A 13,462-nucleotide genomic window follows, 5' to 3' on the forward strand; every position below is an offset into this window, starting at 1 on the left:
ATCTATCTATCTATCTATCTAAAAAGCATCACTTATGATGTTATGACAACATTTTAGCCTGTTGCAGCTGCAATGAAATAAATCACCTGAAATGTGTTCAGAATTGTAGTTGTGGGCAATCAAGAACATATCTTCTTTCCACTTCGGCAGAAAGTCGTCGTCAATATAAAATTTAGCACTACAAACCTGCCTCAGATTCGTGTTTGGTTTTGCACTCATCAACTTCTTTATTTAAGTCTAAACTCATCTCACAATAGCAAATAAGTGAACACAAAATGTATTTTTACCTCAAGTAAAATAGTTCCAAGAATAAGTGATAAAATAATTATTACAATGTTGCCTCAAACTCAGAAGGCACATTTCTTAAATTGAAACCTTTGTTGCTTCAAAGTGGGCATATTTGTTAAGTGTAAGCCCTTTTTCATGCTTGGAATACCTTAAGCCCTATTTTAAGCTCCAAGAACAGATGAGGAATTTTTTTTTTTTAATTATTTAAAAAAAAAAAACACACTTCACTTTAGAACATAATCTCATGTGGCAAATAAGTATATGCAACAATTGTGAAGAAACAAGGACAACTTAAAAAATATGAACTTGTCCATTAAGGTAACAGCTTCCAACTTAATTTATTTAAAACTAGCAAAACACTCGCGCTTCGCAGCGGCGAAGTACTGCTTTAAAATTTTTATTAAGAAGAAAAGTAAACCTTTTTAAACTGAGGGACAATATACTAATAATTATTTGTTAAGGATCTCTTTGTATACTACGTTGTCAGTTCGGCCATCCGGTTGTAATATGACCAAGCTGTGCGCTGCGCTCACTCTTAAGCATGCAACGTATAGTTGGCCATGTGAAAAGCAAACTTGCCTCAAATCAATGCCAACCTTTTGTAGGGTCTGTCCCTGAGACTTATTGTCATTGTGAAGCAGAGCCTTACTGGAAATTGGAGGCGTTTGAATTGAAATGGGTTTCATCGATAACTTCGCATCCAGCTTTTGAGAGTTTAAACATTCATTAACATCAAAGTGTCCACTACTCAAATCGGCACCTGTGAATCTAAGATGTTTAAGAGGCATTGGCGGTTGTCCAAAGGTGTAAAATATTTGACCATTTCGGTACACTTGAAAGCAACAACTGAACAATTCAGCAGCAGCCATCAACTCACATGCAGAACCATAGGTGAAGGGCTTAAGCATTTCACTCTTATAGTGCTCCTGTGTAGTATAATTATCTCCTGTACCGTCATTAGTCCACACCTTGAATCTGTCCCAGTCATTCAATACATAAGACACAATGTTCCTACGGATATCAAGAGTGAGCCTGATATGGTCGTCCAATATGTAACACAGAGAATGGAAAAGTCAGTCGCCATCTCCAGGCATGGAAACCACTCGGTAATTGACAGTTGTTTGATCGATGGTGATCACCTCGATAGACATGTTAATGGGGGTACGGTTGGAATGATAAACGAAATGGGTACCTGAACAATGTAAACTAAGTCTAAAATACCTACACAATAACTATAATCATAATAAATGAACAATAAAACAGTGGAGAAGCCGTGGATTAAATAAAAAGGCTGCAGTTATCTGCAGGGAGACGTGAATACCGTGGCGAAGCAAGGAAGGGAATGAAGAGACCGGAGCGATGGACGGCCTTATATAGGCAGGGAGCCAACTACGTGGGAGGCTTGAGGATGGGGGACCCAACACCGCCTCACACGGCGACCGGGCTGCAGGCTATAGACGTATATACAGTATGTACGTAAGTAGGATTCAGTTAGCGCTGGGAACCTGCGTAGCAAATTTCTTGAAGATGGGCCCATAAGTAACAAAGACCATTGGAAAGTTCAATATGGCGGCCGACAGTGGCATCATACCACCGAAATAAGTACGTACATCGGTTTTGGTTAGCGCAGGGAAGCCGCCTACCAAATTTCGTGAAGATGGGGCCATAAATAAGAAAGTTTAACATGGCGGATGTTGTTGACCGTTACGAACATTACGTGTAGAATTTCGAAATGAAACCTGCTTAACTTTTGTAAGTAAGCTGTAAGGAATGAGCCCTGCCAAATTTCAGCCTTCTACCTACACGGGAAGTTGGAGAATTAGTAATGAGTGAGTCAGTGAGGGCTTTGCCTTTTATTAGTATAGATTGGTCCATTAGTTCAGACCACCAAGAAAATAATAAGTATGATATTTGTATCTATATTTATCAAAAGGTAACGAATAATGAAAAAAAATCTTGGAACAGATATTGCCTTGATTAAATGATAGATTTGTTAGTGCTCAAGAACTAATAAATAAAAAGTACATGTTTTTTCATAGCTGCGTGTACCTCTATCACACTTTAAAACCACAAGGAGGATGGTTTGTTTTAAAATTTTTATTATTAAATTTCAGGTTTATACAATAATTTACCTAATTAAATACAGTTCTTCAATTCAAAACCCCTGCTCTCTTCCATTAAAATGCAAGAATCTCAGAATAGAGAATGACACATTTCCTTCAGGCTGTGCTTACCACATAATGACTGGTTTATGCTAGGATTTTTAAAACATATTTGCATGTAAACTGGGTTCATAATTAGAGAGACACAATGCCCAAAATAAACAAATAAGATTTAAAAAAGAAAAACATAAGGTGTTCCCAAAAATACAGTAATTCTGAAATGCAGTCCTTTGTCTACCTGTTAGTAAGTAGAATTTACCTGCACAAAGTAATGTCAAATAATGAAGTAATGCAGCAAAGAAAATCCTGCACCCCCATCAGTCTCAGTAGTAACAATCACCTTTACTTAGAAAAAGTGATACAGTGATGACTGTCAAAATGTGCAAATTGATAATGTAATATTTACTAGCACATATAAGCAAATATAGGCGAATAAATGGATGTAGTGCAATAACATTGATGCTAAAAATTTTCACCAATTTTTATTTATGTTATAGAAAAATATGTACATATACAGTTACACAAAAACTATTTGTAAGTTGTAAAAGATAATAGAGGTGGAATTCCATTGTAACAAAATTCATGGAACCATAAAAGTATTTCTCTATAATAGAAATTTCGTTATAATGAATATTGGGGAAAATACATATACAGTAATCCCTCGCTATATCGCGCTTCGCCTTTCGCGGCTTCACTCCATCGCGGATTTTATATGTAAGCATATTTAAATATATATCGCGGATTTTTTGCTGGTTCGCGGATTTCTGCGGACAATGGGTCTTTTAATTTCTGGTACATGCTTCCTCAGTTGGTTTGCCCAGTTGATTTCATACAAGGGACGCTATTGGCAGATGGCTGAGAAGCTACCCAGCTTACTTTTCTCTCTCTCTTGCGCTGACTTTCTCTGATCCTGACGTAGGGGGATTGAGCAGGGGGGCTGTTCGCACACCTAGACGATACGGACGCTCGTCTAAAAATGCTGAAAGATTATCTTCATGTTACTATCTTTTGTGCAGCTGCTTCCTGAAACAACATGCTGCACGGTGCTTCGCATACTTAAAAGCTCGAAGGGCACGTATTGATTTTTGATTGAAAAACAAACTCTGTCTCTCTCTATCTCTCTCTTCCTCTGCTCCTGACGGAGGGGGTGTGAGCTGCCGCCTTCAACAGCTTTGTGCTGCGGTGCTTCGCATACTTAAAAGCCAAACAGCCCTATTGATTTGTTTGCTTTTCTCTATCTCTGTGACAGTCACTGCTCCTGACATGCACTCCTTTGAAGAGGAAGATATGTTTGCATTCTTTTAATTGTGAGACGGAACTGTCATCTCTGTCTTGTCATGAAGCACAGTTTAAACTTTTGAAAAAGAGACAAATGTTTGTTTGCAGTGTTTGAATAACGTTTCTGTCTCTCTACAACCTCCTGTGTTTCTGCGCAAATCTGTGACCCAAGCATGACAATATAAAAATAACCATATAAACATATGGTTTCTACTTCGCGGATTTTCGTATTTCGCAGGTGGCTCTGGAACGCAACCCCCGCGATGGAGGAGGGATTACTGTACTATTGTGACCGGGGTCTCCAGTGATTCACCATCACTAACATGAGCAGTGCAAGAACAGCTCTAGCTGCTCTGCTGTGTCTGGTAAATAGAAAACCGAGGGCAAAGTAATTGGTTGTCCTTTGGAGGACCAGGCTTGCAGAGTAACATGCCTGTCACACAATATTTAGAACATTTAATACCAGACTTTGACTAGCTCTTCCTCACGCTCTCCTGGTCTACCACAGCAGTGTTTTCCGAGTTGCTATTGTTCTTCTAATCTCAGGATAAGAGCTAAAGCAGGACAATTGTCTACGTGTCGTGGTTCCCATCTCGTGTGCTTGGATACTGAAGTAACAGCTCCTGTTTTGAATGAGTCTGTACCTGCCTTCTCCATATAGTAATAAAGTACCTCTATTTTCCTTGGACGTGGACTCACTGTCCTGTCTCTCATGCAACTCTGTGAGCCAAGCTCGACAATAACTTTAAAAAAAAAAATAGCTCTTATTAAACTGCAAAAACTATTTTATTTGAAAACGAGACGTTAGATGTAACCTATTTTTTTTAGTAGAAGTACAGGTATAAATACAGAATAAAAATCAGACTTTTTTTTTTTCCAACGTAAACTGACGCAGTTTCTCACTTTTTTTTTCTTCATCACAAAGAAAACTGAGAAGTGCTATGAAACTCACCGAACAGTACAGTATCCACACACAACATAACTACACACACTGATGCTCAGTGGAGCACTGAAGTTGAACCTATGCTCTAGCCAAGCCTTACAGAGACTGCCCAAGACCACAAATTTCGCAACAGACTGTCACTTTCTTTGGTCTAACAAAAAAGAGGCAGCCTGTTGCTGGGTTCCTGAGACTCGGCTAAACTATAGATGCAGCATTAAGTATTATTTGCATCACATTATCATATTCATTGGCCATACTGAAATTTACATTTTGTTAAAATGAAATCCATTAAACATGATGTTGTATGAACATTTGTCTGAGCCCACAAAAAGTGTTCATTATTCTAAAAATTTAATTATTTCGGTATTGGCTATAGCAGGATTTGACCTGTATATGAAGTACAAGTTTAGCTTTTAAGCCCATTAAATGACAATAAATAAGCAATAAATATGGACATCACACTTATTGCAAGTTTAGCTTTTACATTCGTTTGATAAATGAGCTATATATTTGCACTCAGTCTTGTTGCCATACTAATATAGAAATCCAATCCATTATGATAAAGCTGCATGGTTTGATAATAGAATGATATGTTTTTAATTAACAATGACCACTGGGACCAATAGACCACTTTCACATGTCTGGGTTCATAAAATCGGAAGCATTCACTTACTGAGGTCTGGCATATCCAATTATATCACAACAATGTCTGAAAACAAGTCAAAGAATTTCTGTAGTTGTCCTTTTTGTTGAAACAAAAATCAGAATACTTTATTAATCCTGAGGGAAACTGTTTAAAACAACCATATCTGAGTTCTCACGACTTCCCAGTTGATAAAGGCAAAAAGAAGATATGGACTTATGCAATAAGACGCGAAGAAGGTTCAGCGTTTGTGTTAATCGAGGTAGCTCTTTTGTATGTAATCTGCATTTTACAGAGAATGACTGCCATCTGTACGTACATTGTAAGTGTCTCAAAATTGGCGCTCTCCTATCCCGCTTGAAGTGTAACAGCTGGGGAGATGGGAAACAAGGACGGCTTTCTGGGAGGTGATTTTCGCCATGTTGTTCCTGATGTGCCACTTGAAACGTAAGAGACGTACATGGAAAAAGTGTGTGACACAGATATGCTGACAGACCACGATTACGTGTATCATCCATCAGGTCTGCTTACGTTTTAATATAATGATTTTTAATGTAATCTTTATTAACACTTCAGTCTACCACTTATGTGACTAAGAAAGAATCAGCAATCAATAGCTAATGTAAATCTGATACCGATAATCAATACCTGTACTAAGTAACAGAAATGAATTTTTAGTTTTATGCATTAACTATGTGTAACTGTACTACAAGGGTATTTAATATTTGAACAACTTGTCAAGTTTCATCCGAAATTTACACAAATGAACTTTCCTGTTTAAGCCATTCTGATAATGAGAACACTCACATTTACAGTATATTAGTCTCAAAATATTAGCACCTTTCACAGTATGTCAAACAGACCATGGAGGTTGTGGTTTCAAGATGTAAGGTGCACAACTATTGAGAGATAAAGCGTATTTATGATAAGTAAGTGGATTCTTTACACTAAAGAATATGATCACAATTCACTTTGGAAATAATGAGGTGATTAATAACTAGCATACAAGGTAAGCCAGTGTTTGATCAAAGATTTCCAAAGTGAATACAGTATCTTATTATATTTGACAATATTCTTTAAAGCTAGATTAAAATGGTAGAAAAAAGGCAAGCCATTGACTATTCAATACTGAAGAATAAACGTCACCTGTTCAAGACTGGAAGAAAAGACCAAAATTAATTATGACACAATCTACTCCATAAAATCAATGCCTAAGAACAAATAAATTTGAACACATCCACATATATGCTTGGATGAATGTGGTTTGTTGTACTAATTAATAAAATGTTAAACCTCTCGCCTCTGACTTGCCATGTATCCATTAATATACATCTATATCTGTTAAGTAGTTCTCTCATGAAAAGTGGACATACAGACAGAAAGATAGACATTGGATTTTATATATACAGTATATATATATATATATATATATACAGTATATATATATATATATATATATATATATATATATATATATATATATATATATATATATATATATATATATACTAGCAAAATACCCGCGCTTCGCAGCGGAGAAGAAGTAGTGTGTTAAAGAGGTTATGTAAACATATATATACATATACATATATACATATATATACATATCTACATATACACATATCTACATATACATACATACATATATATATATATATATATATATATATATATATATATATATATATATATATATATATATATACATATACACATCCACATATATATATATATATACACACATATCAACATATATATACACATACATATACACACATACATACACACACACATACACATATATACATATACACATACATACATAGTGCGTTGTAACACGGGCTTTGATTGTTACATGGGAGGGAGACGACAAATCACAGCTTCCCGCTTTCTAATCGGGCCTGTGATTGGTGCTTTGACGGATGCCCAGATCCCACAGTATCTCCCCTTAGGAGAGGCGTTAGGCAAGTGTAATTGAATAGCGGTGCTGCAAGTTTAGCTTTACACCTGTTTTTAAGGCTTATTGACTGAAAGGGGCTTTCATGAAAAAAGTTAGGGCTTTGCAACAGGATACACCCTCCACAAGTTAAGGAAGTAAAAATAAAGGTATATATTTGTTTTATTTAAACCTTTTAAGTTTGTATGCGGGCAGTATGGTGGCGCAGTGAAAGGTGCCAGTTAGGAGACCCAGGTTCGCTTCCCTGCGTGGAGTTTGAATGTTCTCCCCGTGTCTGTCTGGGTTTCCTCCGGGTACTCCGGTTTCCTCTCACAGTCCAAAGACATGCAGGTTAGGTGCATTGGCAATTCTAAATTGTCTGTGGTGTGTGGGCTGGCACCTTGCCCGGGGTTTGTTTCCTGCCTTGTGCCCTGTGTTGGCAGGGATTGGCTCCTGTATTTAGGATATAGCGGGTTGGATAATGGATGAATGGACATTTGTATGCATAGCCCCATTTGCCCGTTTTCGTTTTTTTTCTTTCTTCAGTAATATTTCAGCAAACCCGGAGCTTGTCAGTTCAAATCCTGGTACTGACACCACTGTGTGACCCTGAGGAAGTGACTTCACCTGCCTGTGCTGCAAAAAACAAAAGTAATGTAACAAATTGTACCTCAGATGTTGTAAGTTGGTGGAATAAAGGCATAAGTAAAATAGATAAATATGTATTATACACATAGGAACTATTCATTTATTTTCAGTTAAGTCATCTTTAGCAAACTTTTAAAAATGAGGGTTTCTGATTTTTAGATAGTGCAAACTGTTTCTTCTTCATTGACGTTTTCTCTTGGAGAGCTTTTTTCATTTCATTGAAAATGAAAGCAGCAGCTGCCAAATTATGTAGCTTTCTTATTAATTTTTCAACATTGTGTAAAATAAATGTATAAAGTAACATAAAAAGTTTAAATACTGGTTATCTTTTACACTAAAATATTACTAAAGAGATACAAAAAAAGTAAAATGGATATGTTCTTTTTCTTTAAGGAGATTAAATATTACTGAAGAAAGAAAAAAAAAAAAATTAAACAGCCAAATGGGGCTATGCATACGAACTTAAAAGGTTTAAATAAAACAGAAATATATATTTTATTTTTACTTGCTTAACTTGTGGAGGGTGTATCCTGTAGCAAAGCCCTAACTTTTTTCGTGAAAGCCCGTTTCAGTCAATAAGTCTTAAAAAAACGTGTAAAGATATTGACAATAAGCTAAGTCATCTGCAGCAAAGTTTTATAAATGAGGGTTTCTCCTTTTTAGATAGTGCAAACTGTTTCTTCTTCATTGACGTTTTGTCTTGGAGAGCTTTTTTCATTTCATTGAAAATGAAAGCAGCAGCTGCCAAAATATGTAGCTTTCTTATTAATTTTTCAACATTGTGTAAAATAAATGTATAAAGTAACAAAAGGTTTAAATACTGGTCATCCTTTTACACTAAAATATTAATAAAGAGATACAAAAAAAGTAAAATGGATATGTTCTTTTTCTTTAAGGAGATTAAATATTACTGAAGAAAGAAAAAAAAAAATTAAACAGCCAAATGGGGCTATGCATACGAACTTAAAAGGTTTAAATAAAACAGAAATATATATTTTATTTTTACTTGCTTAACTTGTGGAGGGTGTATCCTGTAGCAAAGCCCTAATTTTTTTAGTGAAAGCCCGTTTCAGTAAATAAGTGTTAAAAACAGGTGTAAAGATATTGACAATAAGCTACGCAAACACAGGAAGACATGGAATCGTTTAAATCAAGTATCATTACATCTTCCTTTCTTAAAGAGAAGTAAGGCAGTACTTATAAGCTTACATATTTATATATAGACATACATATATATATATATATATATATATATATATATATATATATATACATATATATTCACGGCATTCGAAGTCTGTGTCACAATCTGTTAGTGTGGGTGGTTACCTACCAGGTAACGCTTTGTGGTTGGCCAGCAATCTGCTAACATCCGCCACGGTGCCCTCAGTTTGTGAAGAGCAACCATTCTATGATCTGCTCTTCACAAACTGAGGGCACCGTGGCGGATGTTAGCAGGGTGGTTGGCCAGCAATCTGCTAACATCCGCCACGGTGCCCTCAGTTTGTGAAGAGCAACCATTCTATGATCTGCTCTTCACAAACTGAGGGCACCGTGGCGGATGTTAGCAGGGTGGTTGGCCAGCAATCTGCTAACATCCGCCACGGTGCCCTCAGTTTGTGAAGAGCAACCATTCTATGATCTGCTCTTCACAAACTGAGGGCACCGTGGCGGATGTTAGCAGATTGCTGGCCAACCACAAAGCGTTACCTGGTAGGTAACCACCCACACTAACAGATTGTGACACAGACTTCGAATGCCGTGAATGTAATTACCCCGATCTACATGCTGTCAAATAAACGAACCACACGCCGTGGCGCAACGTTAGGGGCATCGCCTCTGACGCTGACGTCCGAGGTTCGATTCCCGAGAGGGAGTGCAGTGGAGTGTGTACACCTGATGAGCCCAGAATGAGGGCGAAAAACGTGTTGTGTACTCTTTGCATTTATTTGACAGTAAACTATTGCAACCATATATATATATATATATATATATATATATATATATATATATATATATATATATATATATATATATATATATATATATCTGAAGCCGTGCAAGCACACTCTTGAGAATGCAACGTATAGTTGTACAGAAGAAAAGCAATCTTGCCTGAAATGAATGAAAACCTTTTGTAGGTCTATGAACTTAATTTAAACTTTAGGTTTACACGGTGCTTTCTTTCCGAAGTACCTGCACTCATGAATATGTCTGTATGTGTCAGTCGGTCAAATCCACGCGCTTCGCACCAGCGAAGTACCGCTTTTAAATTTTTATTAAGAAGAAAATAAAACGTTTTTCAATTGAGGGAAAATATACTAATAACAGTTTGTTAAGGATCTGTTTTTTTGTGAAGCTGCCTTTACTCGAGTGATCACTTCAACCTGACTTGGTGGCCAAGTATAAACGTTACCTGGTAGGTAACCACCCATACAATCAGATTGTGAATCAGACTACAAATGCCATGAATGTAATTACACACTCACTGCACTTGCTTACGGTAATCGAACCTCGGACGTCTGCGCTAGAGGGGCTTAGCAGCGGTGAAGTATTGCTTTTAAATTTTAATTAAGAACAAAAGAAAACCTCAGAGGTTCGATTCCCGTAAGGGAGTGAAGTGAGTGTCCGGTTACCTACCAGGTAACGCTTATGGTTGGACAGCAAGTGACGTAACATCAGCCACGGTGCCTTCAGTTGTGAGAAGCAGATCATAGAATGATTGAAAATAGTTTTGCATTTAACTTTTTAGTAAAAGGCGAGCTTTTAAGCCTGAGAAATCACCCCGTAAATGCACACGTTTAATTGCACGTGTTAATATGTATGCTTACACAGTATTAAAAGACACTCAAAAATTAACGTCATTTACCATCAGCCACGGTGCCTTCAGTTGTGAGAAGCAGATCATAGAATGATTGAAAATAGTTTTGCATTTACCTTTTTAGTAAAAGGCGAGCTTTTAAGCCTGAGAAATCACCCCGTAAATGCACACGTTTAATTGCACATGTGTTAATATGTATGGTTACACAGTATTAAAAGACAGTGAACAACGTCAGTTACCTTTGTTCCCGCGTTTGATAAAAGGCGAGCATTTAAGCCTGAGAAATCACCCCGTAAATGCACACGTTTAATTGCACATGTGTTAATATGTATGCTTACACAGTATTAAAAGACAGTCAAAAATTAACGTCATTTACCTTCGTTCCCGCGTTTGACTCGTGCTGTAAATCTCTTCCTTGTTTTTAGTTCACGTGATTACGTAGGAGGCGTGATGACGCGATACGTGACTCCGCCTCCTCCATTAGAGTATATGGACAAAAAATATGTTCCAGTTATGACCATTACGCGTAGAATTTCGAAATGAAACCTGCCTAACTTTTGTAAGTAAGCTGTAAGGAATGAGCCTGCCAAATTTCAGCCTTCCACCTACACGGGAAGTTCGAGAATTAGTGATGAGTGAGTGAGTGAGTCAGTCAGTCAGTCAGTGAGGGCTTTGCCTTTTATTAATAAGTATAGATATATATATATATATATATATATATATATATATATATATATATATATATATATATATATATACATATTACGATTGTTATAGTTCTCTTTGTATACTACGTTGTCAGTTCAGCACTCCGGTTGTAATATGACCAAGCCGTGCAAGCACACTCTTGAGAATGCAACGTATAGTTGTACAGGAGAAAAGCAATCTTGCCTCAAATCAATGGCAACCTTTTGTAGGTCTATGAACTTAATTTAAACTTTAGGTTTACGCGGTGCTTTGTTTCCGACGTGCTGCGTTCAGTCAGTTCACGTGAGCCGCTCTCTTGTATGATGTTGCGATGTCCACGGCTTTATTTAATGTTAGCTAAGACCCTGCACTTAAAAGTTTCACGCTACAGCAATTTTAACTCCGTTACAAAGTCATCCAAAGTCTCATTTATACGTCGTGTCTTCTCATTAAACTTGTATCTCGCGAATATGGTATTGCAAACGGCAGCGGAAGCATTTCTATAAACTTAATTTAAACTTACAGTTTACACCGTGCTTTGTTTCCGCAGTAGCGAAGTGATCACTCCTGCTGCGTTCAGTCAGTTCACGTGAGCCGCTCTCTTGTGTGATTTTGCGATGTCCACGGCTTTATTTAATATTAGCTAAGACCCGGCACTTCAAAGTTTCTCGCTACAGCAATTTTAACTCCGTTACAAAGTGATCCAAATCTTGTTTATACCTCGTGTCTTCTCATTAAACTTGTATCTCGCGAATATGGTATTGCAAACGGCAGCGGGAGCGTTTCTATAAACTTAATTTAAACTTACGGTTTACACCGTGCTTCGCTTCTCATTGTTTCGCTGCCTTCTCAATTGTGTAATGAATGTTTTCATTAGGGCTCTTTGGGTACGTACTGCGTTCACAGTCAGTTCACGTGATTACGTGGGAGGCGTGATGACGCGATACGCAACTCCGCCTCCCACGGCCAGCGAGCTGCAGTCCATTACAGTATATGGACAAAAAAGAGGTTCCAGTTATGACCGTTACGCTTTGAATTTCGAAATGAAACCTGCCTAACTTTTGTAAGTAAGCTGTAAGGAATGAGCCTGCCAAATTTCAGCCTTCCACCTACACGGGAAGTTGGAGAATTAGTGATGAGTCAGTCAGTCAGTCAGTCAGTGAGGGCTTTGCCTTTTATTAGTATAGACTAGCAAAATACCCGCGCTTCGCAGCGGAGAAGTAGTGTGTTAAAGAGGTTATGAAAAAGTAAAGGAAACATTTTAAAAATAACGTAACATGATTGTCAATGTAATTGTGTTGTCATTGTTATGAGTGTTGCTGTCATATATATATATATATATGTGTGTATATATATATATATATATATATGTGTGTATATATATATATATGTATATGTGTATGTATATATATATGTATATGTGTATGTATATATATATATATATATATATGTATGTATATATATATATATATATATATATATATATATATATATATATATATATGACAGCAACACTTTCCTTTACTTTTTCATAACCTCTTTAACACACTACTTCTCCGCTGCGAAGCGCGGGTATTTTGCTAGTACATATACATATACACATATACAGTAATCCCTCCTCCATCGCGGGGGTTGCGTTCCAGAGCCACCCGCGAAATAAGAAAATCCGCGAAGTAGAAACCATATGTTTATATGGTTATTTTTATATTGTCATGCTTGGGTCACAGATTTGCGCACAAACACAGGAGGTTGTAGCGAGACAGGAACGTTATTCAAACACTGCAAACAAACATTTGTCTCTTTTTCAGAAGTTTAAACTGTGCTCCATGACAAGACAGAGATGACAGTTCCGTCTCACAATAAAAAGAATGCAAACATATCTTCCTCTTCAAAGGAGTGAAGCAAACAAATCAATATGTCTGTTTGGCTTTTAAGTATGCGAAGCACCGCGGCACAAAGCTGTTGAAGGCGGCAGCTCACACCCCCTCCGTCAGGAGCAGGGGGAGAGAGAGAGAGAGAGGGAGAGAGAGAGAGAGAGAGAGACAGAGAAAAATCA

At 37.1% G+C, this 13,462-nt stretch overlaps 1 protein-coding gene across 1 annotated transcript in view; it reads right to left on the bottom strand.

Moving 5' to 3' along the window:
• atrnl1b (attractin-like 1b) overlaps positions 1–13,462 on the bottom strand; it is a 1,074,694-nt gene that overhangs the window by 931,033 nt on the left and 130,199 nt on the right. The window lies entirely within an intron of this gene.

The sequence above is a fragment of the Erpetoichthys calabaricus genome, chromosome 2, assembly GCF_900747795.2.
Source record: "Erpetoichthys calabaricus chromosome 2, fErpCal1.3, whole genome shotgun sequence".
Lineage (NCBI taxonomy): Eukaryota > Metazoa > Chordata > Cladistia > Polypteriformes > Polypteridae > Erpetoichthys > Erpetoichthys calabaricus.